At 36.6% G+C, this 9,076-nt stretch overlaps 1 long non-coding RNA gene across 1 annotated transcript; it reads left to right on the top strand.

Moving 5' to 3' along the window:
• The first annotated feature begins 3,697 nt into the window (after nucleotides 1–3,697).
• On the top strand, nucleotides 3,698–7,552 carry LOC143267519 (uncharacterized). The gene is made up of 3 exons (XR_013042656.1): nucleotides 3,698–3,884; nucleotides 6,868–7,113; nucleotides 7,336–7,552. It is a non-coding gene; the product is annotated as an uncharacterized LOC143267519 (long non-coding RNA).
• The last annotated feature ends 1,524 nt before the right edge of the window (nucleotides 7,553–9,076 follow it).

Here is a 9,076-nt window from a genome sequence, read left to right on the forward strand (position 1 = left end):
TGTTTACCCGAAATGTGGCACCTTTCTAACTATGGCATCATGCCTTGCCAGGTGTGTTTTCTGTTATGTTGCCAAAACTGTTATTAGTGACATATGGAGTTATTTCCCTTTAAATTGAATGATCAATGGATAAATTTTTATAACAAATCAACCAACATCGATGAACTTTGCTACTTGCCATTGTAAATAGCGTTAATTCAGGTAAATTCAGGTCTCCCTGCTTGGGATTGGTTTAGCTCCTTTATCAAGAAACATTTATATTGAAAAATAGCCCTTATCAATCAAGGCGGGAGATGAATTTTATACCACATGATAGAATCGATGGTTAGTACTAAAGAAATTCGGGTGAGTGTCCAGATAGACATAAATGAGATGGTTTGAGGAAAGATAAATGAATAGTTGGAACTTGCTGCAGACCTCCACAGATAAGTAACATTTAGAAAGAAGGAAAATAAATCAAATAACGTCAAAACTTTCAAGACATTTTTGTGAAATGTAGAGTTAATAGAATGTTTATTAAGATAAATTTAGATTTAATTGGCTTTATGTAGGGGACATGTGTAAATAAAGTAATTAAGATAATGGGACCAAAATTATATGCACTTATGTCAGGAAATGTTGGTATGAATATCCCTCAAAATTTTAACTGAGAAGAAATTACCACCAATGTATGACAGAAAAATAAAAGTACACTCAGTAATTGCATACTTACTTATTCTCCTACAAAGAAGCAAGAAGACCATAATTGTGGATAAATATAATATGCACAAATTCCAACCTTTGGTTGACATGTGCCTCCTATAATCTCTGCATGTTTCCCTCTGGCATAAACAGAATGCCATGCATACCTAAAACTCCACATGTAAACATCTTTCTTATGAAAGATTTTTATTTCAAAATCTTAGTGCAGGGGAAACTGAGAGTTGACTTTATCTCTTTCAAAATAATAAGGTAAAGGTTCCAGGAAAAAAAAATACTATGGAAAATTAAAGAGATCTGTTTTTAAAACTTCTGATTACATCCTCAGATTAAAAATGGAAAAAGAAAAGAAAACAAATTTTTAAGTCACAAATCTCTCAGCCCTGCATCAACCAATAAAAATGATTTTTATATTTCTTATCATTAATCTTTCAACCTACTGTTCAACCCCAAAATTATTCTTCCATCTTGTCATGAATCTGTCAAAGGTACTGCTTCCAACAAAATTGACTCACGTAATTTATGTTTCTTTCCCTGAATCTTGCCAGCCTGTGTTCTCAATTTAAAAAATCAAATCAAATCTGTATTCTCTACTTTTGAGGTCTTCGGGTAACAATAAAATTTCATTTTTCATTTTTGTTAAAAGAATTTTTAAAGGTAAGTATTTCTAACTAAATAAAAATATTTGTATGGACCATGCAACTTTTCACATAAAGAAATGTCTTTATACATTATTTGATGTTATGATTACTTTTAAACAGATAATGTTTATTCTTCAGATACATTAATACATGTAAAATCATTAAATGTGCTGTTTTTCATAGATATTTTATTTCCATTTAATGAAATATTCAGACAATACAAACTCCATCTTCATTTTACAGTTTTCTTTATTGAGGTGAATGGTAGAAAATCTATGTTTGACAAAGCACATTCATACAGCAAAGACTTCTTACTTGGATTAGGAAACATGGCTCTAAAATCCTATAATACTTGTATTTTAAGTCTTCTGATATCATTGAATTATTAATGAAACATTCATTTAATTATATAACAAATTGAAGCAATGTTAAAAAAAAGAACTTAGTCAAAAGAAAACAGAATATCTAGTTTTCCATGACTCATAGAATGTCTTTTTAGAGTGGACAATGAACACAGTCTTTAATAAGCTTCGGTTAAACACTGAGGTTCTGAACAGTAACTGCTGTTTGAGTCTTTTTTTTTTTTTTCCAGACAGGGTTTCTCTGTGTAGCTTTGCGCCTTTCCTGGAACTCACTTGGTTGACCAGGCTGGCCTCGAACTCACAGAAATCTGCCTGGCTCTGCCTCCAGAGTGCTGGGATTAAAGGCGTGCACCATCACCGCCCGGCTTGAGTCATTCTTAACCTGTAAGGATTTGAATCTCAGAGGAGCACAGTGTTGTGGCCTTTCCTATGTACTGCTACAGTATCAAACAAGGTAGACAGTAGAGAAATGAGAGACAGACACAAAAAGAGAGACTTGGAGAGAGAGAGAGAGAGAGAGAGAGAGAGAGAGAGAGAGAGAGAGAGAGAGAGAGAGAGAGAGAGAGAGAGAGAGAGAAAAGAAAAGAAAGAAAGAAAGAAAGAAAGAAAGAAAGAAAGAAAGAAAGAAAGAAAGAAAGAAAGAGAGAAAGAAAGAAAGAAAGAAAGAAAGAAAGAAAGAAATTGATTCACTGTCCTATTATTATCAGTTCCATCTTAAGCTGGGTGGATATATGTTAATAATTTCTGTTTACTTAGATGTGCAGGTTGGATGAATAGGCTTTGTTAACATAACAGCACTCTTTCAGGGTGAGTTCAAATGAAACTTTTCACCTAAATTAATAATTAGTAAGGAGAGAGTGCACATTAGATAGATGGGTAGAATCAGGCTTCCTTTACTTTTTAAAGAAACCCTTCATGACATTTGGTAAGCTTCTTGTTTATGAATATATAATCCCATGTAAAATATAATCTCAGTTTCACTGGTTCAAATAATTGAGACTATCTTCTTACCACATTTAGACTGTCACCATTACGTGAAGTAGAGTGCCAACTCTGCACAGAACTGGATTCTCAAAATGAAAGACACATTTACACCAATACTGCATGATATCAATTCTGTCAAATTTAGTACCAATTAACTTAATTTTATTTACATATGTCCCTTACATAAAACTAATTAAATCAAGCTGTTACATTAATAACACTCTGTTAGTTCTACATTTCATAAATATGTCATGAAATTTTTGATGTTGCTTTCTGTAAATATTCATATGGTTCTTTGCTTTTCCTTACTATATAAATGCTCCTCAATTTTGGTACTTAAGGTTCAGGGACCATTGTGGAAGAGGGGGAGGGAAGATGGGAAGAACTGGAAGAACAAGAAGTTTGCTGTAAGATGATATCTCCTAGAAATGTCAGAGAAGCTAGATTCATGAAGTCTAACCAACATGGCTGCCTAACTGTGACCTGAACAAGGACAACATCAGCAGACATGCTAATGTGTAAGGGAGAAAGTCCACAAGGCCTCAGTCTTAAACAAAGAAATAGAGGCAACTGTGAAATTCTGAGAGCTGGAGAAACAATCTTCCTGAGGAAAGAGCACAGCAATTGGCTATCCCATACCAAATGGTCAGCCTTGTGTATAATGTGAATATGTACTACATGTTTTTATATTTCCCACTGATACATATTTTACACAAATTTGAATATAAAATACATAAGAAAAGGGATAACATATTATCCTTCATTTAGCTTATCTGCATGATAGCAGATGTCAAACAATTATTTCAGTAGGAACTATTGAATTTTGACATACACACACAGATATATATATATATATATATATATATATATATATATATATATATATATTATCCTATGAATTTTCAAAAAGAAAGGAGGGGTATTATATATTGAATGATTTGAAGGTAGAAATGGGAAAGGGAAACACTATAATTATATTATAATTGCAAGAATAAAATAGGGAAAGCTTTAAAATGTATTTTGACTATGACTTCATTCATGACACACTTCCTCTTTCTCTCTTTAAATCAACACAATATTTCGCAGATAATGTGTGATGCCAGTGTAAAAAACAAAATGAAAGAAAGGAGAATAGAGAAGAGGAAGGGAAGGAAAGAAAGAAGGGATTAAAAGAAGTAAAGAAATACATTCAAAATAAGTGAGTAATTTTGAATCCCTCATTACAATTAATGGATGCACTTAGTTAGGATGAATTGTTTATTCTATACAAGATACACATGGCAAAGAATTAAGTTTTCCTTCAGAGAAGTATAATTAAGCTATATTAAATAAATAATAAATTCTCAAGTTGTTAGCCTTACATGTTATAATGTAATTCCATGAACAAAATCAAGTTGAGTAAGAAAGGATTTATTTGGCTTACAATTCTAAATCACTGATTGTCTTCAAAGGCAGTCAGAACAGGAACTCAAACAGCCCAGGAACCTGGAGGCAGGAACAGATGAAGAGGCCATGGAGAAATGGGGCTTACTGGCTTGTTTCTCATGCCTTGCTCAGCCCGTTTTACTAGAGAACCAGGACTACTAGCCTAGGGGTGTCCCTACCCACAGTGAGCTCAGTTCTCCCTCATCAATCAATACACCAATTACGAAAATACCATGTGGGCTTGCAGATAGCCATATCTCTTTTTCTCTCTCTTTTTTCATTAAGAGATTTTCTATTCATTCTACATACCAACCACAGATTCCTTTGCCATCCCTACTCCCACCCCCAGCCCTCCCCCACAACCCACTTCCCACTCCCACCTCCTCCAAGACAAGTTCTCCCATGGGGAGTCAGCAGAGCCTGGCACACTCAGTCAAGGCAGGTCCAAGCTACTCCTCCCTGCATCAAGGCTGCATCAAATGTCTCACCATAGGCACCAGGTTCCAAAAAGTCAGCTCATGCTCTAGGGACAGGTCTCGGTCCCACTGCCTGCCCCCACCCCCCAAGCAGTTCAGGCTAAACCACTGTCTCACTTATCCAGAGAGCCTAGTCCAGTGCCATGAGGGCTCCTCAACTATTGGTCCACAGTTGATGTGTTTCCACTAGTTTGGCTAGTTGTCTCTGCACTTTTTCCAATCATGGTCTCCATATCACCCGCTCATAAAATCCCTCCTCTCTGCAGTACGTTGGACTCCCAGAGCTCTGCCTGGGACCCTGCTGTGGATAAGCTTCCATCAGACAAGGGTCAGGGCAAAGAGAGCTTAGGGTAGCGGGAGATTCAGGCTGGATCTGGCAGAGTGGGAGAGCAATGAAAGAGATGCCATGATGAGTGAAGACACCATGGGAATAGCAAGAGGCAAAGTGCTGGGGAGGTCCCCAAGAATCCACAAAGATGACTCTACCATAGACTCCTGGAAATGGTCGAGAGGGTGCCTGAGCTAACCTACTCTGGTGATTGGATGGCTGAATACCCTGACTGTCATGATAGAACCCTCATCCAGTGACTGATGGAAGCAGATAGCCATATCTTATATAGGCATTTTCTCAATTGAAGATCACTCCTTCCCGAGGACTACAGCTTGGGCCAAGTTGTTATAAAACCAGCCAGCATATAATATTTCAGGTGTTTATAAAATTAGAGAGAATGGAGGCTGTCCCTGTGTAGTTACACTAGAATATTATGTACAAATATATATAAATGGAAAAAAGACATTTCTGTCAAGACAAATTGAAAGATAGTATGCTAGTTGTAAAAACAATTGAAGCCTCATTTGCAATATTAAAAATAATAACCTTAGTCACTATAATTAAAACATTAAAATGTTATTATGATGGTATTTTAGAAACTGACATTCCAAATGAATAAGGAAAGAAACAAATTTAAAGAATAAAATTCCTGCATTATACCTAGAGGACTTGATTGGTGAGGAGAATGGGGAAAGCCCGTTATCCTTTAGATCACCACTTGAATCAGAATGACCAATGTGTATTTTTCGAAGGAAACAAAGTAAATGATCAATAAGTTGTGAATGTAAATGTACATATTATTATTTGATTATCACCAACACTTATGCTATTTTTCTGTATGAATATTCCTATAATTCTCATATCCAAGTACCATCATTATATGGAATAGCACAAAGTTCCTGAGCCAAAAGTTTTCTCTCTTTAATTCAGCAGCATACAAAGAATTATTATGAATGCCTCACAAACATAATTTTGCTACTTTTCAAAGCTTCCTACTGAGGAAAGTGTGAAAACTTTTAAAGTTCATTATATAAATATTCTTCAATTACTTCTTTAAATTACACCATTAGTGATGAATACATTTCTGAAGCATTATGTAACAGAGAATTTCAGCCCATAATTGCTAATTAGTTCAGTAGTCAAAAGCAGGTAGCTTTTTTTGAGTCATGATTCTCTAATTTGCTATGACACATAGTATGAATGTCTATACTCTCACATTTCTATTGCAGCATCTTTATTTTCTTTATTATATAACTATCTTCTTTGTATCTCTCATATTGCTTTGCAGAATTAAGTCATTTAGAAAGGTTTGTAATATGACATATTAGAAAGTCAGTTTTATATATTTTATAATGCATGATATATTTAATTCACTATTGAACTGTAGATGGAAGTTTCTGTCACTCCTGGTCTGGCATCTGTTCAGTCCCAAATAAACACAGAGAAGCTTATATTAATTATAAACTGTTCGGCCTATTGCTCACACTTATAAATAACTAGCTCTTGCACTTAAATTAACCCCCAATTCTTGTCTCTGTGTAGCCATGTGGCTTGGTGTCTTTTCTCAGTCCAACTTTCTCATTTTAACTTCCTCTGTGTCTAGCTGGTGACTCAGTCTCTGCCTTTCCTCGTCCCAGCCTTCTCCTAATCTGGTACCCTGCTGATACTTCCTGCCTGATTTCTAGCCAATCAACATTTTATTAAACCAATAAGAGTGACAAATCTTTACAGTATACAACAGCATTATCCCACAGCATTGAACCCTAAAAGTTGACTTAGAGATAAAAACACACTGGTAATCAATGTTTGTGAATTCTTACATCATTGGTCTGTTGTTTGCTTTTAGCTCTGCTTTTTTTTTAAGAGAAAGATTTTTTTTTTAATTTTTGTTGAAAATAGATTTTTCTTCTCTAATATGACCATAACTTCCCCTCCTTCTCTTCCCCCAGCTCTCCCCACCCCAACTTCCCCCAGATCGATTTACCCTCCATTTTAAGAGACAACAACCAGACTTGACAAAACAAGATACAATTTGACAGATTGGAAGTCCTCACATTAAGGCTGGACAAAGCAATGCAATAGGAAGAAAAGTGTTCCAAGAGCAGAAAAAAGAGTTGGAACACCAAGCTAACAGTCATAACATATATGCAGGGGACCTGGTGCAGACTCTTGCAGGCCTCAGACTTGCTACGTCAGTATGTATAAGTTCATATGCGCCTTGCTTTGTTGATTCACTAGGCCATGTTCTCCCCTAGTGTCCTCCATCACTTCTGACTCCTATAATCTTTCCTCCTCTTCCTCAGGATTCTCCAAGCTCTATGTGGGGGGGATTGGATGGAGATGTCCACTTTAGACTTTCTCTCCATAAATGTCGGATTGCATGTCTTTTCACTCACTCTCATCATCTGTTGTCATAGAAACCCTCTTTGATAAAGACTGGAGGAGAGATGGCTCAGTAGATCAGAGTACTGGTTGCTTTTCCAGAGGACCATGGTTCAATACTCAGCACTCATATGGAAGCTCACAACTCTCTCTGAGTCCAGGACCAGGGGAATTGACACTCTCCTACAGACATACTTTCAGGCAAAATACCAATGCACATGAAGTAAAGAGAAATAAATCGTGTGTCTGTTTTTTAACGGGATTCCCTATGTTTGTTTCCAGATGTCTTACTCACCCAGACTCTGAGAATTGCAGCAGTTTGAGAAATGTCGCACATAGTCTTAAGCATTTGAAAACTTGGTCTTTGTGTGGTGGTGCTGTTTGAGATGTTTAGGTCGTACAGACATACAGGAAGAAGTACTTCACTGGTAGTGGGCTTTGAGATTAGAAGCCCTGTACCACTTTGTATTCACTCTTTATTTTGTGCTCCTGGTGGAGATATGAGCTCCTAGCTTCCTGCTTTTTCTAATGTTCCCACAATCATACATAGTTAGTGAGAGCTGCTGGTAGCAAAAGGCCATGCGAGTATACAGCAGGTGACAACTAGTATCCAAAAGGTCAACCTATCAGAACCAAGGGTTCTGGTTGAGGACCAAGTCATCACTTTGGAGTTATTGCCTTTTCAATGAATTGGCTGTTTTTTGTTGCAAACTTCTTGTGCAATAACAGCTATGATTTCCCCATTACCATGCATTTTCATAAAATGTATACATGTAATCTCATGATTACATCTCAATCTTATGGGCACATATATCTGTGGGTGGTCAGGAAGATGACTTTTGATTTAGCTGTATAATTTTGATATATAGAAAATATACTAGAATATGCTTCATGGCCAGATCCATTTTTAAGCATATACACTTAAAGCCTGCTTTTCTCTCTTGCTCAGACAAACACAGAAAATAATAATCTCTCATCAGTCTAACATAAATTACATGCATTTAGCTCATTTTTACTTCAGAGCAAGTTCAAACTAGACTAACAGCTTTTGTAAATAGATCATAAGTTTAAAACTTTACAGTTATGCACAAGATCAGAGTTGCGAGTATGTCACCAAGGCTACTAACACAAAACCCCCTAAGAAAAGCCTGCCAATTCTTCACTTACCAAGTCTGCTGATAAGAAGCTATATTTCAAAGTTTGTCTCACTGGGCACTGTGCCCCCTCCCTCTGGTCCTGAGATCTTGAAACCTTGTGTTATCATGGTAATGGCTCTGCTCCTTATCATTGATTCTAGGAATGTACTATGACCTTGAGGGTTTTGAAACTTCACTCAGGATTGCAAGGAGTCTCCTGTTGAAAACTTAAGCAGTCAGGCAAGGGAGAAGATAAGAATGAGGGCTGAAAAGAAGCTGTAGACTTAGAGAATCAATAGAACAAAGAGAGAACAGCAAAGAAATTAGAAAACTTGCATAGAAAAATAAAATGATGGACTAAAATATCACAGTGTGCATAGATTCATTTGATATTCTTAAGACATGAGCAAAAGGGGTGGGTGAGTTAGGGGTTAATGGAGGACAAGGGACAGAGGATGAAACTTAGGGCATCAGGAGGTTCGAGCTCAAACAGGAACAGAGTGGGAGAGCAAGGAAAGAGATACCATGATAAAGACACCATGGGTGTAGGGAGAAGCAGAGTGCTAAGGAGGTTCCTAGGAATCCACAATGATGACTCCATCATAGACTACTGGCAATAGATGAGAGGGTGCCTGAGCTG

The sequence above is a fragment of the Peromyscus maniculatus genome, chromosome 10 (genome assembly GCF_049852395.1).
Source record: "Peromyscus maniculatus bairdii isolate BWxNUB_F1_BW_parent chromosome 10, HU_Pman_BW_mat_3.1, whole genome shotgun sequence".
Lineage (NCBI taxonomy): Eukaryota > Metazoa > Chordata > Mammalia > Rodentia > Cricetidae > Peromyscus > Peromyscus maniculatus.